Source organism: Mercenaria mercenaria, chromosome 8, assembly GCF_021730395.1.
Source record: "Mercenaria mercenaria strain notata chromosome 8, MADL_Memer_1, whole genome shotgun sequence".
NCBI lineage: Eukaryota > Metazoa > Mollusca > Bivalvia > Venerida > Veneridae > Mercenaria > Mercenaria mercenaria.
Genome location: NC_069368.1, coordinates 22,992,210 through 23,011,254, shown reverse-complemented (window position 1 = coordinate 23,011,254; position 19,045 = coordinate 22,992,210).

The following is a 19,045-nucleotide window of genomic DNA, read 5'->3' as shown; positions in this document are numbered from 1 at the left end:
AAATTTTCATTTTTCATCTACCAATATTACCTAGGGCATAACTGTTTCATTACAGAATACAAATGTACATTCAATTATTCAAAATAAATATGAAAATTTTAAATTCTTAAATTTATTAATATGATGCATGTTGGCAGCCTGCTTCAATTACTTGATTACCTATAAAAAAAAGAGTACCAGAATGTTTTCGCTCTTATGCAATATTGTCTTTTTTTCTAATAATTTTCAGGTAGAAATTTGTTTCCCGAGACATATTTTTTCATGTAATCATATAATTACTTTATGTCCTTGTTCATTATATTTTTGGATTATGCAGGCTGTACTTATACGTAAGACTTCAGATTTTCAAAAAACAGGCTAAGTTTAAAAATCATCTCTTGCTAAAAAAGAATAAAATTATCAGAAGTAAACTAACTTTTAGATCTAATTTGCAACATGTCAGTTTTAATAAGTATATACCCCTCACAGGAATTGGTATTATAAGTAACTTTCTCAGAAAATATCTTTGACCTGAGGGCATTTTAGCAACTTGAAAGCTACTATTCAATTCATACTTGAAATTTGGTTTGTCTGCAGAGATAGGTATCATTTTTTCCCAGGTTTTCTATTGTAACATAGTGTTATACTTTCATGGGATGGAAAATTAAGAGATGTTGTATATTTTCTCATGATTTGCAGAAAAAAATCACATACAGCTGAAAATTGTCATTTATTGATAAAAACTGAGAAAAAAAATGTGTTTTAATTTTTTTTAGATCAGTAAGCTGTGAATTTATATGTAACAAAGAATATACTGTACTATTTGGGAAACTCTTATCTTCGTAATTGCCCTAACAAATATCTTTGTACAAATTTTGAATTAATTTAATTTAACTGAATACCTTAAACAATTTCTGACAAATTCCCTCCCCATTTCAGAATTATGTTAAAATTCTAAATTTAATGTTTGAAATGTTCTCAAAGATGTTGAATACCTAAACATATCATTAGGCCTAAAAAAATTCTTTGTTTCCGGTAAAATGCTCAAAAAATTAGGGTAGGTAGGTCGGAATTGTTTTTTTCTTTTTGATTTTATTTTTTTAAAGGAGACTTTTTTGAAATTATTTTTTTTGTCAAAAAAAATGATTACAAATAAGGGGGTTATGCCTTTAGAGCATCAGTAAGTTGATTTTTCTAACAACACTGGCCGTGTTTAAAGGATAAAAAGTACAGTTTTGCATCTTTTTGTTAAAAAGTTGAAAAAATATTCTCCAAGGCCATAAAATTATTAAATAAAATCATAATCTGAAAAACTTATGATTTCAGAAGTTAAGAAACCGTTGAAGTGTAAAAGTTATCCTAAAATTATCATATTACACGGAGCATTATTTCAAGCATTATTTAAGGGCTAGGATATCTTCGCAATATGAAATTCCTATGTTAAACTGGGATCATTGAAAACATACAAAGATCACACAGGGATCTAAAATGAATAAATAAGCTTGACACTTTACCACTCAAAGTAAATAATAAAATATTAGTGAAACACATAAATGTATGCTGGCAGTAAACTGGAGGAAAAATGATGAAAAGTTTCGGTACAAGTATTTGTTTACAAAAGTCGCTCAAATTTATACAATGTACAAACATTTAAATCTCGATAAATCGAACTCGCTTATTTCAAAATTCCGGTTGTCTCGGAGATATTTTCAATTCCCACCCTGGAAATACGCGCACAAAATATTATTTTAAGTAGAATTCAGGTTATCTCGAACTCAAAAGTTCTATGTTCTATCCTTTGGAATTCGAGATACCGAGTTTCACACGTATTTTTCAATCAAGGTTATGCCAGTGTAAATGAGTTGTGTGTTATTCTGTATAAATACGAAAACACGCACAGATTTCAAAACAAAATAGCGAGTCCGCTATAATTTCTTCAGTCAAAGAAATAAAAGGAGCTTTTACCGTAGAAGTCCTTATAGTATAATAGATATACCTTCTGATCTAAATAAGATATCCGTTTCTTAAAAATTAAGCACTGTCTATTTACTTTTTATCAGAATCAGGACGTAATACGTACCATCATGTCTCGAAAACCTGACGTCCTCAATATTGGTGTCAAAGGTTACTGGAGTATTAGTATAATGAATAAACATATGCAAACTTTGTTCCTCTAATCCCTTGTAAACCAAACGGCTCGTGGTTTAACATGTATCTGTTTTCGTTTCTGCATCGGCACCAATCACAGTTCGATCATTTCCATGGAGGTAAGAACACTATTTTATATAATGTTAAAACACGGAACTATCGGTCTGTACAAGAACGTAAATTTCGTGAATTCTGACCTTCGTGGTGTTTAAATATAGATTACATAAGGTATGGTGTATCGGAGAAACAAATGTAAACTAGCTGTATGTTTTTGAAAGATGCACAATGTATCATTTATGTTGACAAAACTACATTTTAAATAGAATATTTTAGAAGAACAACGGATACATGATTTATCAATTCATGTCTGTTCATTGGCAATAGTTTTCAGTTGTTTGGTTTTAAAAACAAAACTGTGTCTTGCTATTTCTAAGAATATGAGACTAGAAAATGTGTTTGTGCATGAAATTACTTTTTACACATTATGGTGTATCCTTTTCAGCTTTTTCGGCGACGCCGTCTAAATTGGTTTTTGTTACCTGTGCCACGTGACTTCAGTTTGCAAATCAAACTACTTGATAACGCATTATAGATAATTTATCAAAATGGAAGATTTATGCAACACTCTGCCTGATTGGACGAGAGTGTCAATTTCTTTCACTCTGTTGATTGTGCTACGCTGAGTGAAATGTAGACAAAAGGTTTATCCTAAACGACGCTGTTCACAGTTTTAAAGCTAACTTTGGCTCAGTATATTTAGCAAGAATATTGATATATCTCAAAATGATAAGTAAGTTTAATAAATATGATAAAAACCTGTTCAAATACCAACATATATCAAATTAAAGAAAGAGCTGAATACGGTCTGCGTATCACATGAATAAGGGTGTGATAAGAGTCTTTTATGTAGAGAAGTGCTTTTTAAAAGATTTTCCTTGTTACAATTGTCGTCTGTATATGAAAAGGTTTCTTGCTTTTGTGACTTATTCAGATTGCATATTAAAATGAGTACTTGTTTGCTTTGATATATTTGTTATAAATTATTTAACTGATTTATTATAAATGAATAGTTTTCTTTAGTATGGTATGCAAATATTGAACTCAGTTGAAATCTGTTTTATTATATATATGCTATATAATGACTGAATCTCATTACACTGAAATGAAGGTACGCTGCATACAGTTTATCTATGTGATATGACTACGTTCAAACTTCGCTTATGAAACAGAAATATTGAAATAATTACAATTGTATGTTCTGCTTGACCTTCACTTTTTTATAGGTGTGACGTCATTGTCCAAAGATTCATGAATAGTGAGTATGCATTTGTTAAAGCGGGATCAGTTGGCCTATTTTAGAAATAAATAAAAATAATAAATAAAAAAATCCTTTAACTGATTTTTTTCCATGTATTCTAATCAAACTTGATTTGTAGCATCTTTATTAGGCCCACAGCCAACTTTGTTCAGCTGGGACATTTAACCCCTTTTATGGGCTGCTAGAGCTAAAACTAGAAATGTTTTTATACAGCGTCTCATGAACAGCTTGGTGGATCTTTATCATAATTGGTTTGGAGCATCATTATAAGGTCCTTTTCCAAATTTATTTATACAGGAACTTGGGCCCTATTAGGGACCACATTAGCTAAAAGTAGATATGCCTTCCTTCGCATTAACCTCTAAAATGTAATGGATTTTTATCAAACTCGATGTGTAACAATATCGTAAGGTCTCCTGCTATTTTGTTACAAATGGGAATAGGGACCAATTTAGCTAAAAATATAAACACGTTTAATGACCTCTTCTCATGAACCGCTTCATGAATCTTCATCAAACTACTGCTGTAATTATTCGTCTAAGGATAAACGAAACAAAATTGCAACCCTACGAAACCTTTGCGAAAATTAAAAGAGAACCATTTAAATTGTTAAAGTGCGGTGTTTAGTTTTGCAGTTTGAAAAATGTTAGATGAAATGAATGTTAGATGAAAAATTCATAAACTTCTTTCCTTATTACAATTCGCCGACCATCATTTTTAAAGATATTTCTTGTTTCTAGTATTTTAGTAAATTCAGAAATTCAGGTTATATTTGTCCTGTCCAGCCAATGTCGGATTATCCTGCATATGAACCATGACATTATCAGCAGTGAGTCAATGGCAAATTATCACACATTCCTTTAGGAGATACGGGATAATTTGTACATGGGTGGAAAATAATCAGCATCGCCGTCGATGCAAATTTCGACAGTTGTTTTATTTCTTGCTCTTGTACTTCTAATAATGTTTACACGCACCAATAAGTCTATATGATTTAAAACAACATTTCTCAAACAAAAGTGAATATGTAAGTTGCAGTATCGCCAAAAAACAAAAACATCGTATTTAAATAAAAATGAGGTAGAATAGCGCATAATTAAACTCTAAAATTCGAAAACAAGGAGAACCTTAACTGAAAATAAGATATTATATTTTCTTTTTTCTTCTTTCTTTTTTTTTGTTGTTGTTGTTCGTTGGAGGAATAATTTCCATCATTTACCGGTTTTAAGCCTTAATTTCAACAAAAGCTAGAAAAATTGCCATATGACCTAAATAGTGTGGATGTGACTCTAAACCGAACACATTCAAATATTAACTAAATAAATCTTGTCTCCGTTTCTGTTTGTTTTTATTAAAATGCTTTGATATGCAGAGGAAATTGATTTGTTTAAGATAAGAATATAATTCATCGAGTGAGCACCACAAGTAACAATTTTACAAGGGGTTAAATCCCTTGATCTTTCTTGCTAAACGGGCATATTTCCTTTATCGTTATGTGTTTCAATGTTTTAACTAAATTTTACCTACTAATTATTTTTGTCTCCTTATGAATAAAATGTCTACCTCATACATCTTCTGTCCCTGTTTCGAGTAAAAGACCAAACATAGCACTAAAGAAGCCTAGACCAAATTCCATAGGAAAAGCAACGTTCAAAGAACGCAGTCGCCCTTACAACATGATGTTTGACGTTTTTTCCCCATGTGTCCAGACATAGGTGTTATATGTTTATATATTACCATCCTTTCATTTTCTTTCTTGTTGTCATAATTGTTCATTGTACAATTTCGATGTTGTCAAATACAAATATAGATATATACATTAGATATCAGTGTTGAAAGCAAATACGAGATGTTATTACTTATTCAATGAAAACCAACGTTTCGAAAATGAATTAAATGATACTTTTCATATATTAGTGATATTGTTGTATAATTACTATGTCAAAAAAAGAAGAGAAAACACTTTCCATAGTATTTTGAAAGCGGTATTAAGTATTAAGAATAAGATCTTCAGTCTGTCAACAAGTCAGTCAGTTCGTTTGTCCCTTCTTTTCCGCAGTATGAAATAAGACTATGCAATGGATGGACATAAGGCTTAGAGTGGACGCAATGGATCAATTGTCATGAGCTGGATTCTCAGTTACTCCAGATTATGACTTACATTTGGATAAGAGTCACGTTTATAGTTGTTATACACACAGAAGAGTAAAGAACTAGTGAAACCTCTGACATTTGAGCGTAGTTTGTAACGTGCACCTTCCTTTATATTCTCTAAAAACACTTTCTAATAGTTTTCTTGAGATGTCGCTCACATTGGTTACCACAAGCGGCTTTAAGCTTAAATTCACACATTTCCATATACCAAAGATTGTTATTACCATACATCATCAAACTAGATATTGCAGTCATAGCTTTAGCACAAATATATTTCAAAGGTTCACGAGTCCGCCCATCCCATCTATCCTTGTTCGTACTTTTACTTACAAGCTAGACATTATTGACGGCCAACTTGGAATAATAGTATGTTGTGGTAAGTCTATTCAGTATCAATAAACGAGTTTAACAAAATAATAAAATCCGACAATATTATTGCAATAATTATATATTTCCGTATTCAGTGTTGAATATGTGTGGTTATGTCCTTGGCATGTCGAATTTCCTGATTTGTTTTAGTTTGTGAAATAACATTTGTCGTTAAAGAGAATTCCTATACTTTTTTCCTTTCATAGATTTTGTTTTTCAAATTCACATATATGATAGAAAGATGTGTGCTGAAAACAATGAACAAATAAAAACAATGGGCCACCTGGCTTGCTTTTTTGTGAAAAATTGTTTTGAACCCACGCACTGTTGCTGAAACTGCCAGAGACTATTCAACATTTTCATAATTTTCTGCTTTTTCATTAATACCAACCAAAATATGCATCAAGACAGCATAATAAGGTTTATTCTTTTTTACAGATTTTATCATATATTTTATACCATAGTCATATTTGTAATACTCTATCATTACAATAATGGGTACAAATGAAAAAAAATCTTGTTTCAAATTCACTTTTGTCAACCTTTTCAATGAAAAACACCCATAGTGAAGAACTTTTTTTGATATTTTCCAAAAAAGAACTGTTTCATTTTTTTCTGTTTTTATCATGTATAGATAATTGTATTGTGAACATAAAAATGGCCAAATATATATGGGTCACCAGGCTAAATTTTTTTTAGACCGCTTGAATACAACACCTGTTCGGACAAAAAATGGCGCGAACCTGACCAAATTGATTACGTGTATATCTGCTATACGTTTTAACTAAAAATTTAAAAAATCTTAATTCTTTCTATAATTGAATACTAAATAATCTGAAAGGAGATATTATCTGATCAATACAAAGTTAATTGTCTAACATTTGAACAATACTGTCTTTGTACTAAAATGCGCTGTCAAAACACAACCACAAATGGCAAGTTGCATGATACATGTCAGGCATGATACATGTCAATAAAATATAAACCAGTATCAATTGATTACTGATAAAACTTATTAAAAATGTTATTTCATTCAAGATTCCTCATGTTTAAGATTGTCTGTCACATGTTTTGACAAATGTTGACTTCACTTCCATTTTCCATAGGTAGTGTCGGCTGCGCAGAAGGATGCGCATGAAAAAACTATAGGAATTCCCTTTATATGAAATCATTATCAAAGGAAGTATACTACGAGAACAAAGCTCCAGTTCAATAATAAACAACAAACAATGATTTCATTCAAATGAAAATCACTGTTTGAGACATATTAATTCGATTATCAAAACACGATATCAAGGATTATATAGTTCTTTGGCGATTTGCCTGTTTACTGTGGTTTTCATTCCAAGCGCTCTAACGTTCTAACGAGGAATTTTTGCATAACAGCACACAGTTTCAGTCGTCTTTGTTTAACAGAAAAATAAAGTAGTTCGTGTTAGCATAGTTAATGTACTTCTGCATATTTATGACGTATACCCCTGCCTCTGTCTGCGATCTCACATAAAGCACCAACTTTTGCATAATCTGTAGAACAGCAGAATAGAAACAACAATAGAAAAGTCCAATGATCAACGATCGAAACCGAATGCTTTTAATATTCAATGTTTACATTACATTTATCAAAATGTCCAAGAGTAAATTATAATAAAATCATTAAAATGATTGATAGAAACTCAAAATGCTTTTAGAATTTAGTTTTAACTGATTATGATATGAACAGTGTCATAGGTTTGCCAAGATTTACCATGGCAACGGATTTCATATTGTTTTAAAAACAGAATTAAACAAAATCAGAGAGCCATGCTCCGTGGCCAGTTTCACACGTTCTGCCGTTTTGTATGCTTTTAATGCTTTAAATTCTGGTTACGATCCTTCATTGCAATGCTACATTTATCTATATGCAGATTCCTTTGATACCTAATATTTCGGAAGTCAGGCAGTAAAACGGATCGCTATCAGTCTTCCTTGCTATGAAACTATAGAGTGGTTTTACCAATGATATTTAGCACTTAATTACTAATATTAGTCATTGTGGCTGCTGACTGCACGTTGTGAATTGCAATTAACTCGGTTATTTCCATATTTTACAGGTAAATGAGGGTCAATCAAGTACATCTCTTTGTCTGTTTAAGATAATATTCATTAACTTCGAAAAATAGGTTGCATCAACTTTACCTGATAAGATAGATCTACGGTCACAGAATTAAAATCTTATGTATTTGATATGAATAACGTCACTCTTAACTGATCTAAAAGTGACCGAAGCTTCCTTTCTATATTGTAAAACACAAAGAAAACCATATAGTATCATAATTTTGGGTCTTTTTTACACAACGGAAGTCTGTTTTTGACCGCGTTTTTTGATCGAATTCTAGATTATGTTCATACATGTTCATGCATACCATTAATAGTGTTTGCGAAATCCATATAGTTATCAAGGAAATAAAAGCAAAACTGAAACACATATTTTGGGATTTAGATGTTGTCACTATATAAGATGAGCCGTTCACAGTTACAGAATCAGAAAAATCATTATTAGCAAATAACTAACATATGATTCTACCCTTTTCAACAAGAAAGAATAATTAATATTGTAGCTTTCATACACTTGACAATTTAACTACTTGATATATTTTTCTTGATAACAAAACAAATAATTTATCAGTCTGCGATAATGACTGGAACGCTTATAAGTAAGTACACTGGTAAACAACAGTTATACTTGTTATTCAGGAGCTTACAGAATTTAGATTTTCTAACGTTCTAACATTAATTTCACCTAAAAGAAAGTACTTATATTAAAATTTTTCAAATCAATATTCAATAATCACTTTGTTGAGAAGTTAAAAAGAAGTTTCTAATTAGTTTGGCAATATATGTTAAAACATATAATTCCTATGACGTCATATATAATGCATATTTCAGGAGTGTCCATTATACTGCTAGCAATATATTTGGTCTCATCCGCCCATCTGAAACTGAATAAACGTTCTGCAACTGAAGGGCTATACGACGGTCCGTGTTTTATGACTAACGGAGAGGGTCCAGTAGTGTCAAGGTCATTAAAAGACAGCATGGTTGACTTAAAAGCCAGAACAGCTGGACTAAAACTAGATGCACAATTATTAAAGGATTTTGTACGTAGTATATTTCGTATTTTCTTTACTGCTTAATCCGCCAGTTCTGTTACAGGTTGTTCGAAAACAAACGTCTCCCTAACTTTGCAAGAACTGGCTCCATAATGAATATATCATTTTATAGGTTTTAAGTAGATATATTTTAGAATTTGTATTAATACGAGTAATTTTCATATCATTTCTTGTGTGTTTCGTAGAAATATCAGTATGTAAATATATTGTCCAAACAAATTAGAAATAAGATTCATTTTCTTACATTTTATATATTGTTTTGCATGGAAATGTTATTTTCTTTTTGCAAGGAAAATTACTGAATGTTTAATAAGAATGTAATGCCATTTCTTGTTAATAATTCCATGTTTAAAATTCTAAAATGGAAAATATCCCATCAAAACTGATTTTTATGATAATTTCAAAATTGACTAAGTTGAATAAAGTTTGAAAATTCGGAGATTAAGCTGTTGCTATATTCGTCTTTTGAGTTCTTATAGTATTGAGCAATTATTTTTTTCTAATCAATAATCGCTGCAGCTTAAGGAAAAATATCACATTTCGGATGACACGGCAAAACAGTTAGATCTAATACACTGGTTGAATCAAGAGGATATGATTATTGATGAAGTAGTAGTGCAAGCAGCTATCAGCCAGGTAAATAACAAGCTTTTTTCTTATATGTGTATATGAATGCTTATTCAAACAAAAGGCAATATGCACATGAGTTTACAACATGTGGATAAATGCAAACATACTATAAATACATGAAAAACATCAGTGGTATAAATTGATATCAATGTAAATAAGTGCAAACATAATATAAATATATAAAAAAACACCAGTGGTTTAAATTGACATCATCGTATATAGCGTTAGCTTTGGAAATGACGACAACGTTTACTATTTTTGGCATTCGCATTATACAGAACATCCTACTTTACGACACTTGACTATTGTACGATAAAATGTGCGAAGTTACTTCCGTGTTTATGTTAAATGGATTTAATTTTTTTGGAAAATAAGCTATTTGGTCTGCATAGATTGTCTGTCGTGGTAATTATATCTATAATACATTTGATATATACTGATTCCCATACTTTGTGCTAGTCGTCAGCTACATGGGCTGATGTAATAGTTATAGAATATTTGTGAGTTGTGGTATTTGGGTTTCCTTTTATGTATTGGGTCTATTGACAGCATTAAGTAATATAAATTACAAATGAGATGGTTTATCAAACTTTTGGGGATAAAATAGATAATAGCAGAGAGTAGCAAGTCGTCATTATTTCAAGTCTAAGATAAGCTTTAGTTTAAGTATGCAGTGTTAAAATGGTACAGAAGGAGAAAGTAAAGTGATTAGTTAAATATTATGTCTCTTTTCTCAATTGCTTTAAATGTATACATTGATAATTATTTTATTATTATCGGACTCTCTGATGACAACAATTCAACAAATTTCGGGATATTAGGTTTTTTCCAGTAATATTTATGTATATACTGAATTCTAAGCTCCTTAAAAAGGGTGCATTCTAACAAAAATGAAATTCATCTTCTAATTTATTACAATATAAGCATTTTCTTTCGTTTCTTTCAATTTTTCTAGGTTTATGCCATCTTTCTGTCTCGATTGCTGATCTGTGTGCCAAAACTCTTAACCTTGTCAAAGCATATCAATTTTTTTTATCTTTATTGTATCTAAATATATCTTATAACTAAATTCTGAAAACAATTTATAAGCTGAGGCGCGTGTTGAATTGCTTAATTCTGCATTCCAGTCTTGACTAAACGTATCCTTTAGTTTTTGTTAAAGTTCACTTATAAAAAGATTTTCATTTCCTACTCCTAGAAATAACCATATAAGATTCTTTCACTGGTTATAGGTGCAGATGGGAATTTCCGGCCTCGAGGGTAACTGTTTAGGCGGTAACGAGGTTTCTACCGAGTTACCGCCTAAACAGTTACCCGAGAGTCGGATATTCCCATCTGCACCTATAACCAGTGACAGAATCATTTTCTTGCATACCGATATCAAGATAAAATGATAAAAATAAAATCAATCGAACGGCTTTCTTTTTAGAACTATTTCTTATAGCAGCGTATTTAAACAAAGCGCAGGAAATCAACGTCCATAAACAGGAAAGACGTCATGACGTTTCAAAGACAAATAACAATGTATAGTTCCGGTTTTGTTTTATCAGTTCCAGCGTAACTTTATGAATTTTTGATAAAATAACGTGTTTTGAATCTAGAAATATACTATCAGGAACAAAGAGGAACTGTCAAGGTATTGGATTTTTATTCCGTTTTTCGAAATAAAATATAATTAACTACATAAATCTTCTCTTATATATGTAGTTCGTAATACGTCATTTAAAGCACGAGAGTCATCTTACACCCCGGGCTGTAAGATGGATATTTCCAGCACCGGTACAAATACCGGAAATCCCCGTCTGGTATGCAAGAAGACATAATAATATCCTAAATTCTCTAATGTGGATTTAACAGATTTTGCACAATTGTTCTTTTTTTTTTCAATGTTTTCAACCATCATGTGATAAATTTGTTAAATGTACTTTTTATTGTCACTTCTGATTATTTTTAACCAGTGTTTTATGACTCTAACTATTCTGTTATATTTGAATGGCATCCTGCCGAGTTCACCATAAATAAAGTTATTTTGTGTTTGTAGTTTAACGCCTTAAAAATTCTTGCAAAAGTGTAATTGTAGATTTTCTATTTTTCTAGAGTTATTTATCCCCAAACCTCACTTCAGTAATTTAATATAGGTGTAATCAGCTTATCGAAAAGGTCAAGTATGTGTTTAACAGTAAGGTCAGTGAATTTTTGTATATCGCTTTTAAGTTTAAAACATGCTTTTAATGTCTGTCTTGACAGAGCTTCATCTGTTTCCGAAAATGTAGTAGTAAACACTATCCCTAAATATGTATATTTGTTTATTATTTCTATTTCAATGCCATCATATAATATTGTTAATCCTCTTTCTATCCTGCCTCCTATTTGAAAAATCATGATTTTAGTTTTTCTTACATTAACAACGAGCTTCCATTTATCACAGTAGTCTTTAAGAATGTGTAAGCCTTCTTGCAATTCGTTAATATTTTCAGAAAACAGTACTATGTCACCTGCATATAATAGAATAAAAAGTTTAAACATTCCTATACTTAGACCTTTAAACCCTTTTAACATGAAAGTTTCCTCTAAATTGTTTAAATAAATCGAAAATAGAAAAGGGGAAAGACAATCTCCTTGACGTACTCCTAGCGTGCATATGACACTTTCACTTAATGAATTTTGTGTCTTTATTCTTGATTTTACATTTGTGTACATGGATCTTAATACGTTTTAAATTTTTCCTCTTACTCCTAGTCTGATCAATTTCAACCAAATATTTTCTCTAACAAATAATCGAACGCCTTTATAAAATCTACAAAACAGACTATTACTTTTTTATTTTCATTTAGCATATAATTTATTCACCCGTGCAAGATAAAGATATTGTCAGCTGTTCCCATGTTTTCTCTAAAACCTGTCTGTGTGTCTACCTACACTTGATAATATTCAGCCCATTTGTTTAATCTTTGATTTAGTACCCTAGCGAACAGTTTTCCTAATGTGCTTAAGAGTGTTATTCCCTTGTAATTTTCTGGGAGACATTGATTACCTTTTTTATACAATGGCATAATAAACCATTCAGAGCATTGATTAGGAATATAGCCTATATTTAACAATTTGTTGAAAAGATTTGTCAAGTATTTGATAATATATACATTACCATATTATATATTACTTTGTGAAACACTTGTGACATGAAAAATTTCACATATACATTCCAACCTGCTTTTAGCGGTCATCTACTGACTGAAAATGACCACTATAAACAGTTGATCTATATATACGTGTTTTCGATGTAAGACATCAGCACTGATTTAAAACTTAATTATGCTTTTTATACCAAGTGTATTGTTTATGTGTATGTTTCGCGTACAAGCTTTGTTAAAAGGCTGATACATTTTTAATTCATATAACAAGAAAAAGATTCACATTCCACACGCAAAAAATATATTGAGGATTCCTATACTAAATGAACATATACTGTCTCGTAAATGATTATTATAATTTTTCAATTTAAATTTTGTCATCCTTTTTTAACAGCTATAGATATTACAGGGATAGTTTTCTTTAGAAATGTTATAACAGTGATTTCAATCCACCCTCATCATTGGTCAAAATATTTACATTTGTGGAGGTTTTGTGCAAATTAGGCATGTCGCTAACAAAAAGATTCACTCAAACAAACAATCGTTATTTCAAAAGTCTTTTCGATATTTAGAAAACTAAATTACTTGAGACTTTGGTTACAGCAGTACAGTAAAATAAACATCACATTTTTATTTTGACACATAATATTACTTAGTGCAATTTGCCTACTTTTCTATTGGCTGCCGACCGCGTTAGATAGGGTCACGCTATATAAATGGTCGTTATAAATGGTGCCTGTATTCAGATGGCCGCTTATGCAGGTTAGACTGTAGGTAGAATGACATAAATATCACATCTAATAATGTAAATGTCTTGCACTAAAACTTGAGTATTGAAATTATATATCGCGATTAATTATCTGGAAGCTGTTCCAATTTCGCCAGTTGATAATTTGCCACAGAAGATAGATACGCTCTCAAAGGATGAGCTTAAAATTGTTTTAACGAATTCATGGCTTTGCCTTTTAGATAAGATACATGGATTGGTAATAAACAACATACATATCATTTGTTACGTTTTATATAATATTTCATATCTATTTTCTCCTCAGACGAGATGTTCTGTGCACAATGTGACTAGAAATACATGTCCGTATCGCAGTTAACTAACTGGAATCTATTACCTATTCAGTATAAAACGACACAACTATTTTGACACACATTCCGGTGTTAACTTAACGATATCACTGTTGCATGAAATTCAACGTCAATAAACACTTGAACAGTACGGAAAATATTCTGACCTGTCCTCATTTCGAAATCCAATGTCGACTCGTAATATACACTTATCTAACGAGCGATCGTCTAAATATATTGTCCTATCGTAGAGGATGTGTAAAATAACCTAAAGTCATAGTATTCCTTAAATGAGGATTGGCATCTATTACATATCTAAATATTGGGAGAAAAGTTTTGCTCTTCGACATTTAAAATGGTTCCACTAATGTTATACTCATGTATAATCTTTATTAGTTTTAACTTGATTGACTGATGACAAGTAATTTAATACATATTTAACATTTTTATTAAAAATATTACTTTTTTCAGCCGAATGAAGCATTCAAATCCCACTATGATTTATTGTCTGTTTATGGTTTATACGTGGAACAACTACGAACAAACGGCACATTCGCTGAAGGGAAAAACGAAGAAGAAACCAGAAAAATGCTACACAGCTATGAAGTCGAGCTTTACAGTTGCTTGTGTAGTCTCAGAATCACTATTCAGTCTACCGGAAGTGAGGTCAGAAGTGAGGTCTCAAGTGATAATCTTGAACAAGATTTTTTGGCAAATGCCTCTCCGTTAACGAATGCGACATATAGGGCTTATATAACGATGCATGACGGTATTAGCTTGATGGAGTTTTTGAACACTATTTACAAGCGGGTAGAAGCGTCCATCATGGACGCGACGGCTTAAACAAACGTCAAACATGACATTTCATACAAGTATACATATTATGTTAAATATGTCTAATGAAATAATTGGATTTTCTACATAAAATATAAGTTGTCTGCTCAAGTCCAGTGGATTTTATCTTTTGGTTTGTGAAGAAATTCTACAGTTCGTATGAAAATTAGGATTTACCCAATTAGTTTTATAAAAGTTATAACATTTTGTACTGGAAACATCAGGCGCAAGCTTCATATAAATTTCTTTCATATCATAATATTGTGACTATTGTAAACTTAGCTTTTACTAGGATTCAGTAATCTAACGTTTTATAATACATTTCTATGAATTACTATCAGGGTATTTTTATTATGTTCATAGCTTGTACACATATTTTGTTTTTATAATTTAATCAAATTGTATACCACTAGTCTATTCATTTTCGTTCTCAGGTTGATAAATATACGTGTATAACCTACTGGAAACATTAGATGCCAGCGTACATATCATGATATTGTGACTATTGTCAACTTTTTGTTGTGTACTGAATTTACATTTTTATCATGTGTTCAAGAATTACTATCATATTATTTTTATATACATTTGTATTCATAACGTGTACACATATTTTTACATTTTAATCAAATGGCATACAATTAGTCTCGTTCTCGGGTTTATTAAAATATTTTCATGTATAACCTCTTTTAACCATTATTTACGATATACTTACTTTTAAAACTACATTTTGTGTATTTTGATAAGGGATTCGAAATTTCAAGTTTTTATCACATTCTACATCTACATTTGAAGCTGAAGTAAGAAGTTTCTATCAATTCAAATATTTAAATCAGAATTTGCGCGTATTTTGCTGTGATATTCTGTTAAATGATTTTAAAAATGCGTTTATTTTTTGTTTCTAAATGTGAACTATTTACTCAGGGTATTTACAATCAAACACACTTTATCTTTGTGAATTGTTTCACTAGTGGAATTTTAGTGGACTACGTCCTTATATGACTGTTTGTTTAATATCTACAATAAATAATCTGAAGCATTATATTGTGTTGTTGTTAGTGTGATATCAAATATGTAGGCACCATGTTTACAGTGTTTATTTCCAATATGAATAATAAGCTGTACCTAACATTTTCTTACTTTTCCAATTCCTGTTAAGGCTGTATCAAGCCCTTTTTCCAAATTAAGTTCTGAAGTTAACTAAAGGGTCAGACCACATGTTTGTATAAAGTGTCCAAAATCGGTTGCAAAGTGTATAGTTTAATAACGACAATATCCCTATGGTTTTCGGCCTATGAAATAAATAGTTTTGCCTTAAATCAAAATAATATCTTAAAAATGCCAATAATTCATAATATCACCAATGAAGGCAAACCATTTTATTCTAGTTCTTGTACAAATATGAAACAAGAAAACTTATGTTCCGGACTAGTTTAATCAAATAATTGTCTTTTATGTCAAGTAGTGGTACATGTATTACTTTCCGACGACAGGAAATATCTAGTATTTATTGTAACAATTATATCAATGTATTAAACTTATTCCAAAGTCTTGCTTCCGGGAGAAAATGAAACATAAGGATTTTTTTAAAATCAATATTCTGATGAACGGTATGTGTAACATCTTCTTACTGAGTGACTAGGAAACATACAACGTTTGACTTTTTTTTCAAAACTAAAACGTATTCATTTGATGACATAGAAACTAACTTATAGGTATACTTATTGAAGATATCACTATTTCTACAACAAGTATGCAAAGTAATTTTGCAAATGCTACTGGCTACTAATCATCAGATGTAACTGATATGTGTCTTATGTACATATCACCACAACTATCTAAGTTTTGCTGATCTATAAATACCATTATTCATTGAATAATTTTAAGTAGGTTTAATTGACTTGTGTTTGTTAATTCAATGATGATTTTCTGACTCTTAATTCAGTAAGTAAATTAAAAATGTTTTTAATGTTTTCGATACAGCTGCTTCCGTTTTGGAGGTTAGATATCCAAGTATCTGAACGATAAACTATGGTAAATTAGACAATAAAATCTGGAAAGTAGATCCCTCGGAAGCACCGAGAACATATACACTTCAGGAAGCATTGCTCATTTTCATCCTAAATTGCTCGCAAAAATATGGTTCTATAAGTATACCGTACTTCAATTATCCGAGTTGCAATGAACTGGACGTCATGCGGCTGTAGTTTATGTCATTAGTGACGTCAAAGATTTTTCTAACCGTATGTCGCATCAACCGTTGTTTATCGTAAAATATATGTACAACGGTTGACTTCCTTCTTTGTTTACCTGAAACAAAATAGAGTTATGTTAGAAATTTGAATAAATGGCATTTAAAACGTCCCGGTCTTATGACAATCAACCGCTTGGTCAGTTACTAGTCAGGAAAACATAATTTTCTAGGTAATGACTATGTAAAAGTTAGACGTACATAAACGTTTCATATACATCATTTGCGTGTTATTATATTAAAATATGAAAAGCAGACTCTGACAACTGGAGACACGTTTTTAAATGTTCAACCATAAACATACAGGGAAAAGTGGCAGAGCCCTTTAAGGATGTGTGTTTGAGGATAATAAAGTTATGCATACTGCAGAAAAATGATGATGAAATAGGAAAAAGATATACATGCAACATCCATTTTCCCAGCATATTTGCATAGCATTAAGACTTTTTAAAGCGTCATTTTAAAGCTTGCATTTCATAATTATGAATAGTATTTTGGAAACAAAAATATATGATGAAAAGACGATCTTAATTCATTCGTAACATATTCGTTAAGCAAGAGCTTGCTTAAAGTTAGAGAATTTTCATCATAGAAACATTCATTTTTAAAAACTTATTACCGTTATCATAAAGAAGACTTTGATTACAATTTTACTCAGATCGTTGGAACTTTAAAAGATATAACACAAACCTTAAAACACGTCTGAAACTTAGACTTACGCACTCTGTATAATATGGGGATGCTATATATAAAATACAAAAATTTAAACATAATAATTGTAATCAAATATGTGTAAAAAAAATGTAAGTAAGTTTCTTAAAATGAGATTTTTTAAAATCATAACGCACATTTCATGTTTTCTGATTGAACTCTCAACAGTTAGACGGAAGGTGTGTGTGTGTGTGTGTGTGTGTGTGTGTGTGTGTGTGTGTGTGTGTGTGTGTGTGTTTAACGTCTTTTTTAACAATTTTACAGTCAAGCTTTTCTTTTTGGTGGTGCAATAAGTAATGAAGTGTAAAACTCCGTGATGCTTTTCTCATAAACCCAACCAAAACGGATGGAGGGAGTGCACTTTGTCTGGTAACTTGTTTAGTCTTGCCCCTTAATTTTAGGCTCTCGCTGTTCTGACTTCAGATAAATTGTGGAGTACATTTGTGTACTTATACCTCAGATTAACCTAATTTATATTTTACTATTTGTTTTTAATCTGGAATTTTGTCACTAATGTTAAAGGCTCTGTCAGGGGAAGTTACTTTATCTGCAGTGCCTTGTCTTACTTGTTGACAACAGAGTAAAACGGAGGTTGTCATGCACTAAACGCATTTCCTGTTCAATGTTATGTATAATGTCTTGAATGTTTGTGATTTTACTTAAGTTTTAAACTTGATTCTCAGTCAGTAAACAAAGTTTAAAGAAATTCTGTCTGTAGGAAACGTTTTGCCTACCGGTTTATACATAAAGAAAACTGTAAGATGTGTCTTTAAATGGTTTCCAATACTTGGATTCAGATTCAAGTAGGCCCTAGTCGTTGATATCATGGACAACATTCAATTTTACTATAATAAAATTCCGCTTCAGCGGCGCTAAGAGGCGTGAGGGGTTTTGCATATTTCATTTCCTCATAGGAACAGACTCATTCATACTGTGTCTGATATCATCTTGGTTGGTTGCGTTCTGTGCTTCTAAAGGCTCTTTTCATAGATGTCATTAACCGTCACACCAGCAGTCTTTAAGTGACGTGTGGCAGCTCTAAAATGTACACTCGTACTTGTACTCAGTGTTAATGTATTTTCAGGTCTTCAAGGAATATGGCTAACATTCAAATCTACAGCAATAGATTTCCTCTTAAGCCGGTGCTTTGTAGCGTGAGGGATTTTGCAAATTCCATTACCTTTAATGAATAGACTCAGTCAAACTGAAAGAGTTCATCGTGTTGGTAATAATCCAATTTGAGAATCATTTTTTCCTCTAATCACAACACAAATATTCACTTACTATTTGACGGTTT